Consider the following 23,289-nt stretch of genomic DNA (forward strand, 5'->3'; position numbering starts at 1 on the left):
TAAACCCTTTCCAGTGAGGATATCTGCACTGGATTTTGAAAATTTTTCTGGTTGGCAAAGTAAACCTGGGAGAAGTTTGGGGGAAGCATTCTGGTGAGAAAGAAAAAGATGTACAAAAGCATGAAACATAGGTGAAGACTTGCTAGAATATAAACTGAAGGGGGCATGGAGGTTTTGATCAAATACACTCTTATATGGTGATGTGTTTCACTATATAAATGAGATTTTTTAAGTTTCCCAAGCCCCCCAAATTTGTGGTTATTTCTTGTGTGCAGTCAAGATTTGTTCAAAGTCTGTATATAACAAAGTCTAGAGGTGCCTGGGTGGCTTAGTCGGTTAAGAATCCTACTCTTGGTTTCTGCTCAGGTCATGATCTCATGGTTCATAAGTTCAAGCCCTGCACTGTTAGTATGGAACCTGCTTGGGATTCTCTCTTTCCCTCTTTCTCTGCCCCTCCCTGCTCTGTCTTAGCATGCACTCTCTCTTTCTCTCAAAATAAATAAACTTAAAAAAAAAAGATCCAAAGAAGATGATTGAAGCTATATAGAATCAAGCACAAACAATGCAAGCTAAAGCCTGCTTTGCATTTTTTGACCTGTTTAAATAAGAAAAAGAATGCAGGATTCCCATGAAGGCATATAACCTCAGAACTGTGAGCTAGCTACGGGGAATTCACAGCGTCTACGCCTCACTTCTTCCAGAACTTGTCACAAAGAAGTGCAAATAAGGAGACCAGAGAAGCCAGCCAAGTCCTCTCTAAAATTATCCCTGTCATCAGAAACAATTAATACTATGTACAGCACAGTATTGTTCTAGGAATAGGAGCCAAAGAGTTTAGGGAGATTTGCAGATCATATAATTTTGTAACTGGAGTTTACGGTTGGCATTGGTTGGTGTGTCAAAGCTTAATTGGTGGGAGGATTCATGGGGGTCCGAAAGAGCTATTCAAGGGCTTCAAACAACATTAGTAGAGGAAGGAAGTGGTTTATATGTTTTTCATATTCTTGGGAAATTTGTATCTTTCATTTCTATTTGGAACTGATCAAGTTGTTCTGACTCAGTGGAAGCTTACATGTGCATGTATGTGTGCACATGTGTGTACCTGAATGCTTGGGAATGTGTGGGAGTTTTTTCCCTCTCTGCCCAATATTCTGTGAGTACTGAGTAAATGTCAGAGCATCATGCCTAGGCAACCTTTTCTGGTTGAACTAATGTAACCTCAAATGAATTTACTCATACTCCTTTGCTCTTAATAAATCTCGAGTTCAGTCACACCTGATTTTCTTTATAATTTTTTTTTATTTTTTACAAATAGTTTATCTTCAAGTTGGTTTCCATATAACACCCAGTGCTCATCCCCACAAGTGCCCTCCTCCATGCCCATCTCCCCCTTCCCCCCCCCAACATTTTATAAATTTTAACAAAAGCAAAGTCACATTGCAAAGACAAAAGCTAATATGAACAGAGAAAGAAAAAGAAAAAAATTGTTTAAAAAGAAATGTAATAATCTGATAGAATAAACTGTAATTTTTTCAACCCATATTAGATTATTTCTACTTGTTTAGTACATTCTTTTGTGTAATCAAGCAGGGAGAATTCCGCTTTCTCTATTACTTATATTCAGTCTAAATGAGACATCATGAATGGTTTCTTCAAGTAGTTGTAGCATATTCTTTTGAAAGTGGGAATAAACATGTTTCATCCTTTTGTCATGGAAAAGTATGAGCTTCATTTTTGTTTGTTTTATTTTTACATTTGAGGCGAAAGAGATTTCAGAAAGGAAATCTAATTCATTAATTAATCTATCTCCTGGATCCTGGTTGACATTCAGTTTAATAAAAGCTAAAAGTGCAGTTTCTCAAGCTCATGAAGAAAGAGCAGAGAAGTCAGTATTTGTATTTTTTTTGGTAGTCATTAAAATTTGAAGCTTCTGTGGGGTACCTGGGTGGCTCAGTAGGTTAAGTGTCCGACTGTGGCTCAGGTCATGATCTTGCTCCTTGTGATTTTGAGCCCCACATAGAACTCTGTGCTGACAGCTTGGAGTCTACTTCAGATTCTGTGTCTTCCTCTTTCTCTACACCTCTCTGTTCACTCTCATCTCTCAAAAATAAATAAACACTTAAAAAATATCTGAAGCTTCTATAAGGCAGGCTACTTTTGAGATTATGCAACTCAGGGTGCTTAGTGAGAATTTCATAAATAATCAGAAATAGACAATTCATACAGAAATAAGGAAATGTTTTCTAAGCAGAATAAAGGTTTACAGCAGCATATGTGCCTGGATGGTTAGCCCAGTTGATCAGGTTGGAGTTCTAGGTAAAGCAAAACAAAAATACAGAGCTCATATAAGATGGGACCTAGAAATTCAAGGAAGCCTCCTTGTATTCTGAAGAAAACGACAAGCAGACACCACCTGCTTCCCCAAATAAACTCTTCTGTACAAATTCCCTAGTGGTCAAAAGAAGTCATGATGTAAATCTACTCAGAAAGACAGACCAAATTTGGGCTTTGGCATCAGGATTTGCAGGGAGGAAAGAGTGCCACCTACTGAATCACCACCTTTTAGATGTTTCTTTCAGCACTTTGATTTTCCTTGGAGTTCTACCAACCCTGGAGTGTGACCTTGCTTGGAAATGAAATCTGACCTCATTACAATGCAAGCTTAGTTTTCTGCAGGCGCATTACAGAATCAGCCAGAACCCCTCATCTGCAGATTTTCCCCCAAATAGTGCCATACTAAGGGAGAGCTGCTAGAAAGACGAGCAAAGGGGCTACGTCCGTGGAACCAAAACAGCAAGAACAGCTGCAGAAGGGGATCAAGCATCTGTGTAATGATATGTTTAGTCACTAAACACAACTATTTTATCTTAAGATAGACTCAAAACCCACTACACATGTTTATGTAAAGTCTTCTTATTCTCAGTCTGAGGAAAGTGTCTGACTAAATGTTTTGTTGGATTGAACTTAATTGTTGACATCTGGAATTGGTTAATGTTAATATTAACCAAAGCATCTGACTAAATAAATTGACATGGGAGAAAGGTATACTCTGAACATTTATTCTGTGATGTTAGCATAGTTAACTAGTTGTACAGCTAGGAAACTTGCTACATTTATTAAATAAATTATAGATAGATAATAATTGTGACCAATATTGATTTTATAACTTAGTTTAATCTTAAATATTATACCATATTTCTCAGTCATGTATGCAGGAGGTCATATCCATGTAAAATCTGTATTATAGAGGCATGTGGGTGGCTCAGTCAGTTAAGCATCTGACTCTTGACTTTGGTTTAAATCATGATCTCACAGTTTGTGATATCAAGCCCCACATAGGGCTCTGTGCTGACAGTGCAGAGCCTGCTTGATTTCCCTCTTTCTCTCCCTGCCTCTCCTATGTTCTCTCTCAAAAATAAATAAATAAACATTTGAAAAAATAATAAAAATTTATTTTTAAAAATCCGTATTACAAATATCCAAATATATCTATCATGGTAATGGTTCATGGTTTTGGGTTTTCAGTGTATTCATTTATTATTAACCATGAGATCCTGAGAAAAGATAAAATGTAAAAAGATCAACCATATGTGTTTTACCATCTCTTTCACTTTGGAGTTTCTCATCATCCATTGGAACATTTAACGTATCTTTAGAATGTGCCTTATCTTTCATCTACCTCAGGGTGACTAAATGGAAATATTTTGGAAATCATAGTTCATAAAGAATAGTACAACTAAATATAAAAATTTTAAGTCTAAAGATAGATTTGTGCATTAATGTGAGGGAGGGCATGTTTAGCTACATTTGCTTGTTTTGTGGCAGATACCATTGGTGTCCGTAGTAGAATAAGGATTTCAAATAAATTATGTAGGTTGGCCTTGAGAAATTTAGAAGCATCAGCCAGCCTTGAGCGAGACTGAAAAGAAACATTGTAACAGAGCATCTTAACCCAATTAAATAGCTATCCCCAGGCATCTTGCTGTAGTAAGTAATTGAAACCAATGACAAATGTCCTGCTTTCACAAAGGGCAGAGTTTAGAAAAACTTAAACATTTTTCAGTTGTTATTATATTTTTTTCATTTTTTGAGTAAAATCCTTGATAGGAATATTAGAAAGGAAGTGGTCAAAGAAAAAAGAAAGCAAAACAAAGGAAAAAACAAATAAGCATGGGGTTATGTCAGAAAGATATAGGAGACAACCTGAAAGAGCTCCCAAAGGCCAAAGCTAGAACAATTCGAATAGAATAAGTAGCAATGAATTGTAATCCAGAGTGTAAAATAAATATGTGTATCTACCCTGACACAAATAAACGATTGAATAAATAAATAAGTGGAAGAAAATTGACAAATTTTTCTCACAGAGTATGGATACAAAATGTAGACTGGACTTAGTAACTCACTTCCAATGAATAGAGTCTATAAAGCAAAAATAGTAACTTTGAAGTGGAGAATCCTGGTAAGCACCATCGACGATCAAAATCAATACTAACAATGATGTCATGTTGATGTCATGTACCCCCCGATATGAGGTAATCAGGAGTGTACTTCACCTCTGTGATGTTCCTTCCAAAAACCCACAAAGTATCCTAAACATGAAAATATATCAGAAAAATCACATTTGAGGAATATTCTACAAAATACCTGGATAGTACTACTCAAAACTATCAAGGTCATGGAAAAGAGGACAGGCTGAGAAAATGTCACATACCAGGTGAAGCCAGGAGACATGGCAACTAAATAGAATGTAGTATTCTGGACTGGGTCCTAGAGAAATCCAAATAGGTTTCGGAGTTTAAAGAGTAATATGCCAATGTTGGTTTCTTAATTCGACAAACATAAGATGATAATGTAAAATGATAACATTGGGAGAAACTGAAACTGGATAAGTAGTATAAAGGTGTAATTTAAACTGTCTTTTGAAATTTTTTGCATTGTCTACAGTTATTCCAAAATTAAAGCATTTATTCAAAATGTTTGAAAACATTCTTATGAAAACAAAGTTTGTCAAGTCTCTGGACCTTGAGATACATAATTCCCATGACTGCTCTGTACTTTTAAAATTATTTGTTGGATTTCATTGCTACACAACCTCCCCATTAAAATTAATCTATTTGCAACATTTCTGATTAAAGAAGTTACAAACAGTAGCCTTACATTGTACACAGATAACATCAAGACTTTAAGTAGGTATTACCTGGATAAAAGATGATGCTGATTGTAAAGAAAGTGGTAAAAATGATTCATTTCTGGGTATATTTTGAAGATAAAATCAGCAGGTTTGTTGAAGTATGAGAAGGTATGAAAGAAAGTGCTGATTCAAAGATTTCTTCATGGTTTTGAGCCTGAGAACCAGGAAGAATGGTGTGACCATTAACTGAGATGACAAAGACTTCAAGAGGAGCAGTTTTCTGGGTAGGAAACAGGATCATGACTCAGTTGGATATATTATCTTATTATATTAGGCTTAAGATACCTATTTAAGCAATATATTGAGCACTTTAAACAAGTATTTTACAGAAAATATCTAAACCAGGGGTATCAATTTGGGAAACATTAGCATACAGATAAGAACAAATGACAACAGCCAGGAAGTGAATAAGGAAAAAAAAGACAGTGGTTCCTGAGTTCCTACAGTAGTTGAGAGGTAAGATAGATGAGGGATCCAGAAGTGATCAGTGAGACAGAAGAAAACCAGCGTCAGAGTTTCCAGGCCTGGGCATAGGAAAAGGAGCCCAGGTGGTCTCAGTGGACCTGAGTTAAAAAGACAGTGCTGAGGGTTCAAGGAGCTAAGGTGGAAAGGTTTATGCAGCAGCTTCAAAGTGGAAAGTTACAGAGAAAAAACTGTATGTGCAGAGGGTCCCTTCCCTGGTAATCAGCACAGTAAAAATCAGGAGACACACATGAGGAAACTAACAAAGGCTGGAGAAAGAACCCATTTGAGAGGATTAGAGGAAACAGTGCCTGGCACTCCTAAGAAGCTGGGAATAATGCCTATTTCTAATAGCCAGGTTAGGGGCGGGAGGGACACCTGTAATGCATATAGCATTGCATTACAAACTCAGGAGAGTTTGTCTCAGTCACAGAGAATAATTGTTCCTAGACTTAACAAAACTTAAAAGAAAAACTTGAAAAACTCAACTGCTTCCAAGTAAATAAATTGTGTACTAATACAGAGCACAAGAATATTTATAGAAATACAAAAAGAGAAAAAACTTTCAGAACCATCAAGATAAAATTCATGCCTGGCACCCAATCAAAAATTAGAAGGCATGCAAAGAATCAGAAAAACATGACCTGTAATAAAGAGAAAAATCAATCACTTGGAACTGACACAGATGTGACACAGATGTTAGAATTAGTAGACAAGGATATTAAAACAATTATTATAAATGTACTCCATATGTTCACAAAGCTAAAGGAAGACTTGAACATGTTAAGTGGAGATCTAGAATACACATAAAGATAAAAAGACCGAAATCAGACTGACTCCAGAGATAAAAATTATAATGTGTGAGATTAAAAATACACTTTATGGGATTAATGGAAAATTATACTTTGAAGAAGAAAAAAATTGTAAACATATATAAAGCAAATAAAGTATTCCTAAGGAATGCAGAAAGAAAAAGAGAATGAAAAAAGAAACATCGATTGTCCTAACATGTTTTCCTTTGAAAGGACTCTCATTTGGGTCCCTGAAAGAGAAAAGGAGGCACAAAAAATTATTTGTGGCGATAACGGCCACAAATTTTCCACATTTGAGGATAATTATAAAGCAATATATCCACAAAGATCAAGAAACCCCGAGTAAAAATTAATTTTAAAAAAAACTTAAAGAAAACTACACCAAAACACATCATAATCAAATTGCTTAAAACCATGGTGAGAGAAATATTAAAATCAGCCAGAGAGAAAAAAAGAACATATATATAAGTTACCAGAGCAAAGAGAGATAATAATGAATTATAATGTGATATCCTAGATGGGATCCTCAAACAGTAAAAAGACATTAAGTAAAACCTATGGAAATTTGAATAAAACATTGACTTTAGTTAATAATAATATACCAATATTAGTTAATAATGGTAAAAAAATTAAGATGTGATTAACAGAGCAAACTGAGTACATGGTATATGGAAACTCTGTACTATCTCAGCAAATTTTTGATAATTCTAAAAATAAAAGTGTATTTTTAAAAAATGTGTTTGCAGAAGAATAAAAATAAAGATAATAGCAGATTTCTTGTCAGAAACAATATAAATGAAAAGACCAGAGGACAAATCTTTAATATAATGAAAGAGAATCTATCAACCTAGAATTCTACATACAATAAAATATCTTTCAAAAATATAGACTAGGTAATTATTCAGTCATACAAAAGTGAGCCAATTCAATACTAGCAGATTTTAATGATAAGAAAAGTTAAAGGAGTTACTTCAAGCAAAAAGAAGAGGGGACTAGATGAAAATATGATTTTAGAACAAGGAATCAAGAGCATGAAAAATGGTAGATACTTGGGTATACATATAAAATATTATTCTTATAAATTATATCCATCAAAAGCAATTAATTGTTTAAAAGTATGGGGCATCTGGGTGGCTCAGTCAGTTAAGCGTCTGACTCTTGCTTTCAGCTCAGATTATGATCTCACTGTTTGTGAGTTGGGATTCTCACTCACATGTTTGTGAGTTTTGTGCATTAGGCTCTTGCTAATAACATGGAGCCTGCTTGGGATTCTCTCTCTCTCCCTCTCTCTGCTTCTCCCCTGCTTACCCACTCACTCTCTCTCTAAAAGAAATAATAATAATAAACTTTAAAAATAATTAAAAAGTAATTAACTGTGGTGCTAAAACTACAGTATATGTAAAAGCAAAATTATCAAACCAAAATTTGGCTATTTGATAAGATCAGAAAACTGATGAACATCTAGGGACGCCTGGGTGGCTTAGTCGGTTAAGCGTCCGACTTTCGCTTAGGTCATGATCTCGCGGTTCCTGGGTTCGAGCCCCGCGTCGGGCTCTGTGCTGACTGCCAGCTCAGAGCCTGGAGCCTGTTTCGGAGTCTGTGTCTCCCTCTCTGACCCTCCCCTGCTTATGCTGTCTCTTTCTCTCTCTCTCCTAGAAATAAAGAAAACATTAAAAAAAAATTGATGAACATCTAGATAGACTAATAAAGAAGAGAGAAGTCATAAAATTACTACATCAGGAATAAGAAAGATGATATTACAATTCAACAGATATTAAAATGTAATGAACAATTTGAACAATTTTATAGCAATAAGTGTACTAACTTAGGCAAAATGGACAAATTATTTTAAAGTTTACAAACTACCCATCTCAGTCAAGGAAAAATGGGTAACATGAGAAGATCTTTAAGTAGATGACCTACTTAAATAACAAATTCATCAGTATAAAGAAAAAAAACATCAAGGGGTGCTTGGGTGGTTAAGCATCCAACTCTTGATTTTGGCTCAGGTCATGACCTCATAGATGTGAGATGGAGGCCCATGTTGGGCTCTGCACGGAGTATGAAGCCTACTTAAGATTTTCTTTCTCCTTCTCCTTCTGCCCCTCTCTCACTCACACTCACACACATGTTCATGCATACTCACTCTCTCACAAAAAAAAAAAAAAAAGTCCCGGCCAAGATGGCATTATTTGTGAAGTCTTCTAAGCACTACAGAAAAATAACAATCATTCTAATCAAAGTCTTCCAAAAAAGTGAAAATGAAGGAATACTTCCTAATTCATTCCATTAGGCCAGCACTACACTATTTCAAAACCCAGACAGAGACATTAGAGGACAATAAAACTATAGACCAAAATCTGCAACGAATGCTGATGCAAGAAAATTATTTAAAAATTTTTAAAAAATAGAAACTAGTAATACATCAAAAGAATAATGTATCATGACCAAACAGGGCTTATCCAAATATGCTAAAAAAAAATCAGCTTATTATATTAAAAATCAACTTAAACTATCATTTTAACAACTAAAAATTTTTTAAAAATACAATTTAAACAATATACAACCACACAATCATTTTAATACAGTAAAAGAAATCATTTGACAGGTTTCAACATCCATTTTTCATTAAATAAAAACTCATGGCGATGAAGAGAACCTCTTGAATCTGATAAAGGACATCTAAGAAAATTCTCTACCCAACACCACAATTAATATTGAAAAACTAGATATTTACCTCTAAGTTTAGGAATAAGACAAAGGTGCCTTAGTTCCTACTGAATATGTGGCTGTGGGTCTGATCCATCATAATAAGGCAATAGAAAAAAATATACAAACATCCAAATGGAAAGGAAGAACAAACTGCTTTTTTCCAGTGGGCATGATCATCTATATGGAAAATGTATAAACTAACAAAAAAGTTACCAGAACTAAGTGAGTTTAACAAGCTGCAGTGTATGGAATCAAGAAACAACAATCATTTTTATTTATATAATATTTATACAATATTATACATATATGTTTATAGATTAGCAAATTAACAAATAATCAAAAATTTAAATTCAATAATCACACCTCTTAGAACAGTATGAAAACATATTAAATACATAGCCGTAAATTTGTGAAAATGTGTCATAATTGTATATAGTAATTATAAAACATTGTTGAGCTAAATTAAAGGTGTCCTCAAAAAAAGGAGATACACATATCCCCCACTTTTCAAGAGTTCAAGTTAGGCCATTTTACTTTTATGAAAGACCTACATCAGTATGGTAACGGGTTTTTTATTAAAATCAAAAATCCTCTTTGGATTTCTTTCAGTTAGCAAAAACCTCATGTAGGTTTTCTTTTGTAAGAGTGAAGTGACCTAATGTGAACTTTTTTTTTTTTAAATCCAAGTTAGTTAACATATAGTGTAATAATGATTTCAGGAAGAATTTAGTGATTCATCACTTTATATATAATACCCAGTGCTCATCCCAACAAGTGCCCTCCTTTATGTCCATAACCTATTTAGCCCATCCCCCTCACCTCTCCTCCAGCAATGCTCAGTTTGTTCTCTATATTTAAGAGTCTCTTATGATTTTCCACCCTCTCTGTTTTTAACTTATTTTTCCTTCCCTTCCCCAATGGTCATCTGTTTTGTTTCTTAAATTCCACATATGAGTGAAATAATGTATTTATCGTTCTCTGACTGACTTGTTTTGCTTAGCATAATGCATTCTAGTTCCATCTATGTTGTTGCAAATGGCAAGATTTCCTTCTTTTTGATTGCTGAGTAATATTCCATTATATATATATATATATATAATATATCACATGTTCTTTATCCATTGTTCAGTTGATGGACATTTGAACCATTTCCATAATTTGGCTATTGTTGATAGCACTGCTGTAAACATTGGGGTACATGTGCTACTTCAAATCAGCATTTTTGTATCCTTTAAAAAATAGTGAGAAACTCTTGAGGCTGTTTTGGCTTATGAAAGGTTTCATAGGGACACTCTGATTTTGAATAATAAAGGAAAACACTGTATTGTATGTTCATGTCTCTGAAGACCCTGAATTGTGACAATATCAATTTTTGCTAAATGGGACAATAGATTTAATATAATCTCAATCAAATTCTCAACAGACCATATTATAAAATTGACAAGTTACTTCTATGATTCAATGTAAAAGCTATGTAATAAAACGTAATGTAAAAAATAACCAAAACAACTTTGAAAGGGAAGGTATCAAGACTTATTATAAAGCTATAGTAATCAAGACAGTTTAGTATTGGCATAAAGATAAGCAAATAAATCAATGGAATAGAATAGAGTCAGAAATATGTGGGCATATGGGCAACTGATTTTTAAATTAAAGGTACAAAGGCCATTCAAAGGGAAAAGTATAGTCTTTTTAAAAAAATTTTGCTAGGCAATTTATATTCATGTGCCCCCCCCCAAGAACTTCTACCTATACTTTGTATCATATACTAAAATTTTTAGTTAAAAATGGGTCATGGGCCTAAATATGAAACCTAAAACTATAAAACTTCTAAGGAAAAACAAAGAGAAAAATCTATGCCTTTGAACAGGAAAAGATTTCTTATATACAACACCACAGGCAGGATCCATATAAGAAAAATTAATAGATTGTACTTCAACATTTAAAAATTTCTGTTCCTTGGAGGACACTGTTCAGAGAATGAAAACAGAAACTAGAGTTTAGGAGAACTTTTTGCCAATCATCTACACTTATAAAAGTCTATATCTAGACTATATAACAACTCCCCAAACTCAATAATAAGAGAACAAAGAACCCAGCAGCACATGCGAAAAAGGTTAAATGGGTATTTCACCACTGAAGAAAAAACAGATGGCAAATAAGCACATGAAAAGATGTTTCACATCATTAATTATTAGTTACATTGAAATTAAAACCATGAGATAAAACTGCACATACATTAGAATGGTTAAAATGTAAAAGACTGCTTACTGTTAGGCATTTATTTACCTAAGAGAATGGAAAGCATAGGTTCATACAAAGACTTGTACTTGAATGTTCACTGAATCTTTATTTACTATAGCTAAAAACCAGAATTAATGCAACTGCCCGTCACAGATGAATGGATCAACCAGTTGTGGTATATCCATACAGCGGACTACTACTCAACAATATAAAGGACTGAGCTGTTGAAACACACAGAAACGTGGCCGAATCTCAAGGAAAATTATGCTAAGTGAAAGAAGAGACAGCACAGAAGAAGAAATACTATATAACTACATTCATCTAAACTCTAGAAAATGTAACTTTATCTACAGGGCAGACCAGGGGGTACTTGGTGATGACAGGGTTGAAGGTAAGGTGACATGCCCATAAGGAAACTTTGGGGGTTTGGGATATGATCAGTATCCTTATTGTGGTGTTGGAATCATGGGGATAAGTACATGTCAAAATTCATAAAAATGTATATATTTTTAAATGTATATAGTATATTGTTTGCCAATCATACTAATCAAAAAAGCTTTTAAAAGACACTAACTAGCACATGATCATTGCTTAGTAAATAGATGCTGAATAAATGAATGAATGAGTGAAGTAATGGATGGATTAGTACTATTTGTAGAACAGCTAAAGCATGTGAAACATAACTAGATTCTATAACAAATTGAATTCTTGGAAATCATCAAGTCATCATTACCTACTCTCAAAAACTCAGATAAGCAATAGCTAAATAAATGGAAAACACCTATTTTATTTCTTTATAGTAGTATGAATGCTGATCCCCATATAGAACAGAATTATGAAGTGACAGGAGAAAAAAATAAATCTCTTTCTTGTTATTTTAGTATGAAGGAAAATATGTTAGTTCTGAACAAATGAGCAATGTATATATAGTGTTCACAGTAACTTTTATTAATAAGCATATACACAATCAGTTAAAGAAAATGTACTATTTGCCAACTACTTAAAGTCTCCTGTTTCTAAAAATCTATAATACAATAACTGGGGAGGATCATTTTTATTACAGGGAGATTGTTCACTTTACAAGAAAGTTCATGGAGGAATTACTGAAATATCAGGATTTACCAGTGCATTCAACTGTTAGTTATCAGATCGTTAACTACTTTATAAGATGAGGTTAAGCTGGAGAGAAAATGAAGTTAATACACAAGAATGGAGTATAGGAACTACTTTGAATTAACTATACACCAGAAATAAGATTTTTAAGTCTTGGAAAATATAATATGTCAATGGAAAAAGTACACATATTTAACAAAAAATCAGATTACGGTACATTTTAAGATGATATCTGCAGTGGGATATAGTATAAAGGATTACATGTGTAGAGGATGGTTGGACCAATGACACCAGTAAGCTGACAGAGATTTGACAGATTGAATACATAGCCTATTTAGTTAAATATATTCATATCAGAACCATCAGTGCCTCTCATATCAAAAAAATAAAAAATAAAAGGTCATATGTGAGGAAATTCAAACCTAATGCTGAATTTTTCTAGACCTTCTTAGACTATCTTGCCCTGGGAAGTTATGTCTTCATGGAACCAAGGAAAACTAGAGTTGATAAGCCATGGACATTTCTTTCATCCTCATTTGCTGTTGTGGCCTAAGCTAAGTGGACTGTGAAACTACATTGGGTATTTATATGTGACCTCAATAATCTATAAAATTGTGATATGTGAGTATAGTTTTCCATTAACACATAAGTCAGAGAACCATACCAATACAGGTCTTTTTATTTCATTTGTTTAAAAAAAAGTGAGATATACTTATGTAGCAACCATTTTGCTGGATCTTACCCTCCATTCTGCTATAATGATTCCACTATGTATTACGAGGAAAAGCCAGGAGGAATCTCATTTGTGTTAACAGATAAATATTTTCAGAAACCACAGATTAAAAATAGGCAAGCAAATAAGCAAACCAAAAATACCTACTCTCTTACTCTTTTTTTCCTTTATTGGAAACAAGTATATTCATTGGTCACTGCTGACCTTTTCATTGGTAACACTTCCGACGTACACTGATGATGAGTCACTACCACTACATGGTGGTAGTACCCTACTGTCCACTATCAACGTACACCAGACATTCTGTATATCATGGAGTTCTCTCCTACGACAACATCTTATTTTTTTCTGTTGCACACCATACTTCATATCATTTTGTCATGGCTCAGAAAGATCAAAGCAGTATTGTGTTTTGCTCATCCACCCGATCAACATGTAGAGAACTTTCTCCTAGGTGACAAGGAAACAATGGTTAACTAAGATAGCCAGGTCATGTTCTATGAGCCTTTTAATAAGGGAGCATCACACATTGCAGACAGGTATCTTGACCCACCAGAAAAGATGGTGAGGTAGAGTGAGGCTATACCATGCAAAGTCTTACCCTAGAAGCAATGGGAAGTCATTAAATTATTACAGGAAATACATGGTCATATTTGCTTTATGAAAAAGGTCTCCCTGGTTGCAGTGGGGTAAAAAGAATAAATGTGGGGAGGCACATTAGCTTCTTGCCTGAGCCTACATAGAGCAGAGAGAAATGCATCAATCTGAGTTTCAGCGGGAAACAAAAAACCAACAAGATGGCGACAAGTTGAATATGGGTAATAAAAGATTGCAAGATATTGGGGATGACTCTCATGCTTCTCACTTTCTCTTACAAAGGACAGAGAACCTCTTGGTGTCACGACCCTTATAGGACCCCAAAGACTGCTCGCCTTCCATCAATATATAACTTTTTTTTAAGAAGTAAGCCATTATTTTTTATTGATCCCTTTCTATTTATCAACATAGTGTTATATTTCTTAACTGATAATAGTGCATTTAATTATCTAAACAATTTTGTGAACTAGAAGCTCACTATCCTTCCCAATTCAATAAAAAGAGAAGTGAGGAACTGAACATCGAGTAAATGTGTACAGGGCTATTCAGCTAGAATGGGTCAGAGCTGGAATTGGTAGCCTGGTGATGTAATTCTGGAGCCCTTGTTCTTAAAAGTGCTATTCTAACCTAGTGAAAATGCTTTCTCAGTTTGTACTTTTTGTCTCTTTATATAATGCAGATATAAATTCATGAAAGGATGTGTATGTTTGTTTCCATTTTTGCATGGAGTAATTTATGATACACAGATACATATGTGTCTGTCCCACGTGTGTTATTGTACATGTATGAGTAAGTGTGTGGTGTGTGTGCTCATGTGTGGAGGTGTAGATCTGTGTCATGTATATGTGTTTGTATATACTTTGTATATTTGGGGTTGGGGGGCGTGTGGTACGTGTGCACGTATATCCATGGCAGGCTAAGAGATAAATCATTCTACTTTGACAAGGAAGCTTTTATTCCCACATAGGCTTTTACGCCCTGATCCTTTTTTCATTAACAGAGTCATTTTCCATATGGAGTAAAGTGCAAATTATTTTAAAGAAGATAATCTCTCAGGTCTCTGGCATATATACTAAATTATTTTTATTGTACTATTTCTGATATATTTATATGTTTAAGGCTCTTATATAATATAAAGCAAAAATAAGCTTATAAATTAAATACAAACAAAAAATATCTAAAAGTAACAGCATTAATGTATTGTGATGGATGATGTTGTTTGGCTGAAACTAAATTCACATGAGATGAATATGGCATTGACGTCCTATGGCAGAGTTTGTATTTTTTAAAAAGCAGCTGATATAAAATTCCTCCACCATTTCTACTCTTCATAATATCTTGAACTCTTTTTTCTCTTGATGATCCTTAATGTAATTTGGCCTACAAAGTGACATTTATGTATTAAATTATTTTCTTCCTTTTTTTCTTCCTTCTCATTAGCACACAGTAATTAAAATAGCATTACATAAAAACTAATGCTGGCACTAAAAATTCTTGTATTAATCAGTTATAAGTTAATATGTTCTTACAATATATTGTATTCATGTCATCCAAGTGAAATATAAAACTTAAAAGAAATTTTTTTTAGACTTCTTGAAGCTCTGTTGAGAAGCATCGCCATAGGATTTTGTGATCCAATAGAGGCTGCTTAGAATCTTACACAAATACGTTTTTCTCCGACAGTGCCACCATTCTGTAAACAGCCTCAGATCCATTAGAATCCCAGGGACGAGCACAGGTTGACCTTAAGCTGTCCCCTGTCTCTGCCATCACTACCACCAAGCTAAAGTAGTCCAAACCATTCTCTCTATAATTATACAGATGTAACGGCTATGATTATTATCTGCATAGCCTTCAGTTGAATAGTACAATATTCATTCTCTCATTGCTTCCACAAACATAAGTTTTTTAGGCCTTTTCCTTGGCACTGGAGACACAAAGATGGACAAGGTGCAGTTTCTGCCTCAGGGAGCTTAGAACATCTCTAGATGTCAGAGATAGAGATACTTTATCTAGTCTGTGTCCAAGGAGAGTATCCTGGAAGATATGATCTGTGAGAGCTAAGTTGTGAAAGATAAGCAGGAATACATGAGAGATTGACAGAGGAGCATTTTGAGCAGCAGAAGCAGCAAGTGTCAAGAGAAATAAAAGTCATTGAGTTTGTCTGGATCACAGTGCAGGGGGAGGATGAACAAGACCATGTCATGAAGTGCTTTCCACGCCAAGTTTAGGAGTTTGGGATTTTGCTCGGAAAGCCATGGAAAGCCTGTGCTGAGTATCAAACAGATCAGGAACAAAGGTAATAGTATTTTGAAAGTTCAATGAAGGAATGGTATGAAAGAAAGATGGGGGTTTGGAGGTGCAGCACAGCCAGGATTAGGAAAGTCAGTTAGAATAAAATAGAAATATGATGGTTGCATCAATTGGTTAGTGGTAACACAAGGTTAGTGCTTAAGAGTGCTTATTGAAAATTTAAAAACATGCAATTTTGTTTGAACTTGCTGAAGAATTTGAAAACACTTAAAAAAAAAAAAACAAAGATAAAAAAAAAAACTAGTTTTTGGCTTGGACATCAATGGGGGTTAGAGAGTACTATACATTGAGTGCTCCGTAAATGCCAGATACCAGAATCAGTGTTTCACATTTATTATTTTACTTCATCTTTACACTACTTCAAGGTTGATACTCTTCTCTCTCTCTCTCTTTTTTTTTTCAAGTTGAAGATCCTGACGACTCAGAGTGATTTCACCACTTGCCAATTTTGAATCTCATTCACTGAGCTAAAAAACACAAAAGAAGCATTAGTCATTTGGGAAATGAAGATGAGTGTAATTTTGGACAGGTTGACTTTGAGTCATGCATTAAGAAAGACATAGAACCTCATAACTCCAAGGAGCAGCATTCACAAAAACCATGACCAGTATATTCTGGAGTTCTGCTGTCATACCTGTAAGCTGATAAATTTAGTATGCAGCTGTATATGCATGTCTGGAGCTCAGCATAAAGTACTAAGCTATAGGTTTATATTTGGAACATGAAGCTATAGTCTCTGCAAGACAAAACATAGTCAATAAATATTTTTGGCTAGATGTCAAATTGATGATAAATGAAGCCTTGAGTATGAGTGAGATCATTCTAAAAGTATGTATAGAGAAGAGGGTTGTAATACATAAACATTTCAGGACTAGGTAATGGAAAGAAATGCCATGAAAAAGATTAGCCAGAGCAGTAAGATGTAAACCTACTGTGTGTTTCAGAAATTAAAGGAAGGGACGTTTTCATAAAAATGTAGTCACCAAGGTCAAATGCTTCCAAAAGACATGGAAGATGAAAATAAGGCCTGGAAACTGGATATGGGATTCAGTGGCAAGAAGGTCTGAGAATGGCCTTGATGCATGAAAAAGAGTCCAGACTAAGAAGAGATTGGGAGAATCTATACATTGGAGGCTTGTTTGAATGTACTGTTTTTCACTTTCTTCATATCATAAATGATTCTAGGGAGATTCTACTACCTGGAAAGTCTCTGTCAAGTCAGGTTCTCTGGTATTCTGTCACAGCAGAAATTTGTCAGAGATTATCTCACTGTTTGAATTTAAAGTTGGACTTATTTATAATTATAGAATTTCAGACTCCCTGGCCACATAATGAAAAAAAAACGTGATATGAAAATTCTAGCGACTAGTCTGCCGTCCTTGCCTTAGAGAGCAATAAAGCTCTTAAAGTTCTATCCCAAGTATTACAACTAGACTGGTGCCATTTTCTCGATACCATATTGTCTTACTAGGTTCAAATATTTGTTGTGTTTAAACATGGCTCAAGGCAACCTCAATCTTTCTGGAAATAATCCAAGAATATACAAGTTTTTAAACACTGATAAAGATACTCAGAAGTACAAAATGAGATTTAAAAAACTGCATCTTTTTGAGAGCCACATGCTAATATAACAACACTGGTAAGCCATATGGACTTTGCTCAGATATATTTTCCCTTTCCTAGCCAGTTATTAGCAAGAATTAGAGCCCCAAAGGTCTCTGTTCACACGATAAAGAAATGATTAAGAGTTCATTTTCATGATCAACGAAACTTTAAATTGATAAAAAGATGAAAAATAGTTGGATGGTTTTACTAGTTTTTGACATAGGGAGTTATCACCTTATCTATCTATCTTACCATTTGACACAGATACAGCACAGCTGGGAGAACTAGGAACCTGGCACAAACAGACCCAGGTATGACCAAACTAAAGCTGAAATGTGACAGCCGGACTGAAGGACCATGCCTTGGTCTCTGGATCATCATCAGCCTCAGTCTTAATCCTGGAACTCAGGGCAGTACATAAGCTAACTTTTCTTAATTAGGCTTATAGTTAAGTGAAAATAGCTTCTTTCAGCCATGTAGGCTGCCCTTTTTCCTTCTATTATCCCTTTTTCCTTCCATTAGCTTCCCTTTCCAACAATTTAGCAACAAGAATGGAAAAGACATGGTTTTCTCTGGGATAGATGAGGAGACAGGATGAGAAAGATTAAGAGATATATTCAAAGTCACACAGTTAATAAGTGGTAGAACCAAGCTTATAACCCATCTCTCCTAACCCTCTGAAGTAGATCAGGCAGCTATCCATTGTAAGGAAGCATGACTAAGAGAGTAGAATTCCCTGTGATGATGATTTTCTGATATCTAAAGAATTAAGGCAGAAATATGGGCAAAATAAAAGGTGAATATAGATTCTTTGCAAATTCTGCCATTGAGAGGTAGAGTCTAACTTTTCTCCCTGTGAATCTGGGTTGCCCTTACTAACTTGCTTAAAAAATAGAATGTAGTAAAAGTGACATTCTGGACTTCTGAAGGTTGGTCATGAGACTTATGCAGCTTCTGTCTATAACTCTTTGAATGCTTACCATGGGAGAAACCAATTGCCATGTAAGAAGTTCTGAGAACACCATTATTTAGGGAAGCTTAAGCTAGCTATGTGAAGAAGCTGCATGGGGAGAGAGGGATAACCAGCTAGCCCCAATTGTCTCAGACATAGCAACCCAGGGATCAGAGTTTTGAATAAAGATACTATCTTGGATGTTCTATCTCAGGAGATACTGTATGGAAAATAATTGAACCATGCACCTGATAAAACAGAGGTTTTTAACATATGGCCCACATTCATCTATCCCAGGTAAATCCACTTGAACTACCTTCACTGACTCCCAGCTGTCAGGAAACAGGGATGAGACATTCTTATTCTAGCCTGTCTGAATCATAAGCATAGTAGGTAGATGTTTTATACCAATAAATTTTGAGATTTTTTTTATGCAGCAATAGATGGAAAGAGCATCTTAGGTAAAGCCTTTGATATGACTTCATGATTGAGTATCCTTCAAAATCAAAATTGTTAGTCAAGGAAACAACACAGGAAAATCCAGTTATCCAGAACTCTTGTGGAACAAGTTCATTGTGGATGATAGAATGATTGCACTTCAAAAGATGGAGGTGATCAATCTTTCAAATGCTTGTGACATTATATTTTTACTGTTTAAAATGAATAGTTACACATACTATTGCTTATACATTAAAAAATACATAATGAATACATACTATGTGCCATACTCAATGCTCAGCACTTGGGAAGAGTCTTGTTCTAGACAGACATAGCCTTTGCTTCCACAAAGTTTACAGATTAGTGGGGGAGGCAGAGATAATAAGCTATTTACCCAAAGTCACAAAAAAGGAAAGTTAGAGAGCCAGGTTTCCAACCCAGGTCTGCCTGACTCCCAAGTTCATAGGAAGATATTTTGCAAGATGGTATAGCTGGGATCAATGGCCCAGTTGCATGCTTCACTTTTATTCCTTTCTTTTTAAACATCATTTTAAATATTGTCTTTTCAAAAAGTAGTGGCACTGAAAAAATATATTTATATCTGACTTCAAACTTCTAAATAAGACAAACTGAGCTACATTGTAGGAATGAATTTTACTTATGTTTCTTCATGGTCATAGCTAGGATTTAATCAACAAATCCAAATGAAGCAAATTGTTTGCAGTCATTTAAGATGGCATCAGTGATAATAATAATGATTCCTTATACTTTTCTGGTGCCTTTCATCTGAAGATCGCAAAAGGCTTTACAGACATTAATTAAGTCTTACAGGATTTCGATGAAGTCATGAAACAGTTTAATTACTGTAATATATTGAGATTTTAAATAAAGCAAAAGCAACTTTAGAATCACATGTTCTTTTCAGAATCACTCTTCTTTGCTCTTGGTAGCATAGACCTAGGAATTTAGGAATGACTGTATTCCTTCATTTGTTTCCCAAGCTTTTAAGATACTGTAATACCATAATATATTCCTCTTTCATATTGAAAGACACAGGATAGTGACGCTGTATACATCATGGGAATTAACTGATCAACCAACACATATTTCAAGCTTAATAAGTACAGGCACTGTGTTCGTGACTCATAAGAACAGAGAGTATAATACCTGTCCTCAAAGAGCTCCCAACTCAGTGGGAAAATATACACATAGAATATAATAGAGTTGTGCATAAAGTATTATTCAAGTATTTAAAAGTGAATTTAACTCTGAAAAATAATAGCTAATATCATGCACAGCTTATTATGTTCCACCCTTATAAGACTTCACATATAGTAATTGCTTATTTTTCACAGCAATCCTGATGTGTAGGCATCATTATTTTTTTAATTCTACAAGCAAAAATCTGAGGCATGGAGAGCTGAATAACTTGCCCAGGCTCATCTTGCTAGAATGTGGATTAGAAAGCTCAATGATATTAACTAATTGCTAAAGTGGGAGTTCAAGAGAAATTTATCTGAAATGAAAAGAGGAGAGAGAGAGAGAGAGAGAGAGAAGGAGGGAGGGAGAGAAACTTATTGGTGTAAATTTCAGAGTATAATCACATGAAAGGCTGAAGTGATATTGAAGAATACATTGTTGGTGAAGGACTTAGAAGATGTGAGTGGTCAGCATGTTGGTTAAATCTCTTCTGTTTATATTGAGGGTCAAAAATGATGACTATAGTGATAGTGAAGAGTAATGTTCATCTATAAATGGGAAGGGAGTATTGAAAAGATAAATAACAACACCAAAAAGCAGAAGTAATTGATGATGCCTGATAATATGAACATTAAAGAAGGTTTTTTTTCTTTAATCTTTGGGATCTTTGAAGGAGGAAAAGGGCTTGAAAGGAGCAATGAGGAGTTAGGAGGGAATAAACACTACGTAAAGTTCATAAGGTATGTAGAACTGGGAGAAATATAGCCTGTGGCTGAGACAAGCAAGGAACCAGAATTCTGAGAGGACATCTTTTAGTTAGAGAAAAAAGGAAAAGAGAGGATTCAGATTAAAAAATTGGAAAATATAGGTAGGATATTTTGTCAGTGATGAAATGCCATTGGTCACAAACAATGTGACAGGGTTTGGGAGGGCATGGATATGAGTTCAGTCTTAGAGACAGAGAGGAAAGGATGGAAATGAGCTTTGAGGTGAGGGGCTTTGGAGTACATAAGGAAGGATGAAGAGTGACGTATGATGGGATTCCAGGGTTAGTAGCAGTTAAAGACTTCAGAGCTGCCAAATTTGACCTAGAGGAAATACTGATCTCCTTGAGTTTGAACATAGATCACTTCACTCATCCAGGCAATTGTTCCATCTCCAGTGTATTTATGGTAACCAGGACACGCCAAGTGGAAGGAGTCACTTAACTCACTCTCTTTATAGTTTCATGTAGAATTATCATCATAAGAATAATAGCCTTGCCTCTATTCCTTCTCTTTATCTCCAACTTTTTTCCCTCATGGAATGAAATAAGGAGTTTTTCTTCCTCCTTAAAAAATGGAGGAATGCCTTTGAATTGATCATTTCATGATAACTGTTCCATAACTGAGGATCCTAGATGTTAATGATATCAGAGTTCTGAATCGTCATGTGGATTTAGCAGCCAAAGCTTGGCCAAATCGCTACATCTGGTAATATACTAAGAGTTATCATGGAGTCACCTTTTCATGGGAGTAGAAATGGGGTTGGAGTCTATGTTCCAATACGTAAGAGTCAAACATATAATTGATCATAGAAAAGGGAGTGACTTAAAGGGCACAGAACTGACTGTCTCATGCCAACTAGCTTATATGGGGCAATCGGATTGTCTCACACTCAGAAAGGAATTTGCAGGACCTTTGAAGATTGCAACTTCCAAAAACAAAAGTCAGCTGGATGACGTTTCATTCCTGGGAGGTGACCTGTAAGCATTGGTGTTAGAGTCAGTCTGGAATTGCCTATGGCTAAACCCACCCCTCAATCTGTGATGTAGGAGAAAGTACAATTGTCCTACTTAGAAAAACAAAGATGAAAATGCAGAGAAAAGTCTTGACATGTTCAATCACTGGATATAGCCATCCCGAGAATAGCATCATTCTTGCAATGGGAGCAATTTAGTTATACAAGCCAGTGAATTTTTCCTAACTAAATTATTTCAAATTGGGCATCTTCATATTTGCAATAATATGTTCTTAGTAATATGGGAAGAGTATATTCCTTCTTTTCCTTTTCTCCACTTGATTTATTATTATTTTCTAAATGTTCCATAAAGAATAGATATTCATTTGTAAATGTAAGAATATTATAAATATATGGAATAATAACCAAAAGAAAAGAACGGAAAATGTAGTTCTGACCCAAAGAGTCCTAAACATTAATTTGGCTAGGGAATATCAAATGTCAGAAATGTGCCAGGGACCAAAATCATCTTTTAGACTGGATCTGTAGATCTTCTGGAGAGTCAATATTAATTTGTTGTCTTAATTGGTATACATTAATCAATCTGGATATGAAAACCCAAAATTTGACTTGGATAATTAAAAATGGATATTAAACCTATGCTTGATAACTTGACTAGAAGAGAAATTTTCATAGGATTACAGGAAAGCTTATAAAGCACATTTAGAATAGAATGAGAGCCAGGCTGCTTCAAGGATCTACAGAACATTGACTAATAATCCCATCCTGATAAATGGGATGAATCAGCTTTACTATTACTCCTGGGAGAGACTTGAATCCTTTCTCCCTTTTAATACTTGCTTTCTGATTTACCCTTCCTTCAAAACCAAGCACAGTAAAGAAAAAGCGACTAAAAGAGAGAGAGAGAGAGAGAATTAAGAAATAAAGAAAAAAGAAAAGAAAAAAAAAAGAGAACAACCAAAAAAGAAAGGAAGAAAGTATACATACTTGAGTTCTGTTAAACACTCTGTAAAAAAAAAAAAAAGTACTGGGACAGTGAATAAATAATACTACATGCCAGCCAGGATTGAGTGAAAATTATTCAATATTAACTATCTGTTCTAGTGATCTACTGCTGTGTAACAGATTATTAAAAAATAAAACACACACACGCACACACAGATGCACAAACAGTGAC

This window comes from Crocuta crocuta, unplaced genomic scaffold (assembly GCF_008692635.1).
Source record: "Crocuta crocuta isolate KB4526 unplaced genomic scaffold, BGI_CrCroc_1.0 scaffold57, whole genome shotgun sequence".
Taxonomy (NCBI): domain Eukaryota; kingdom Metazoa; phylum Chordata; class Mammalia; order Carnivora; family Hyaenidae; genus Crocuta; species Crocuta crocuta.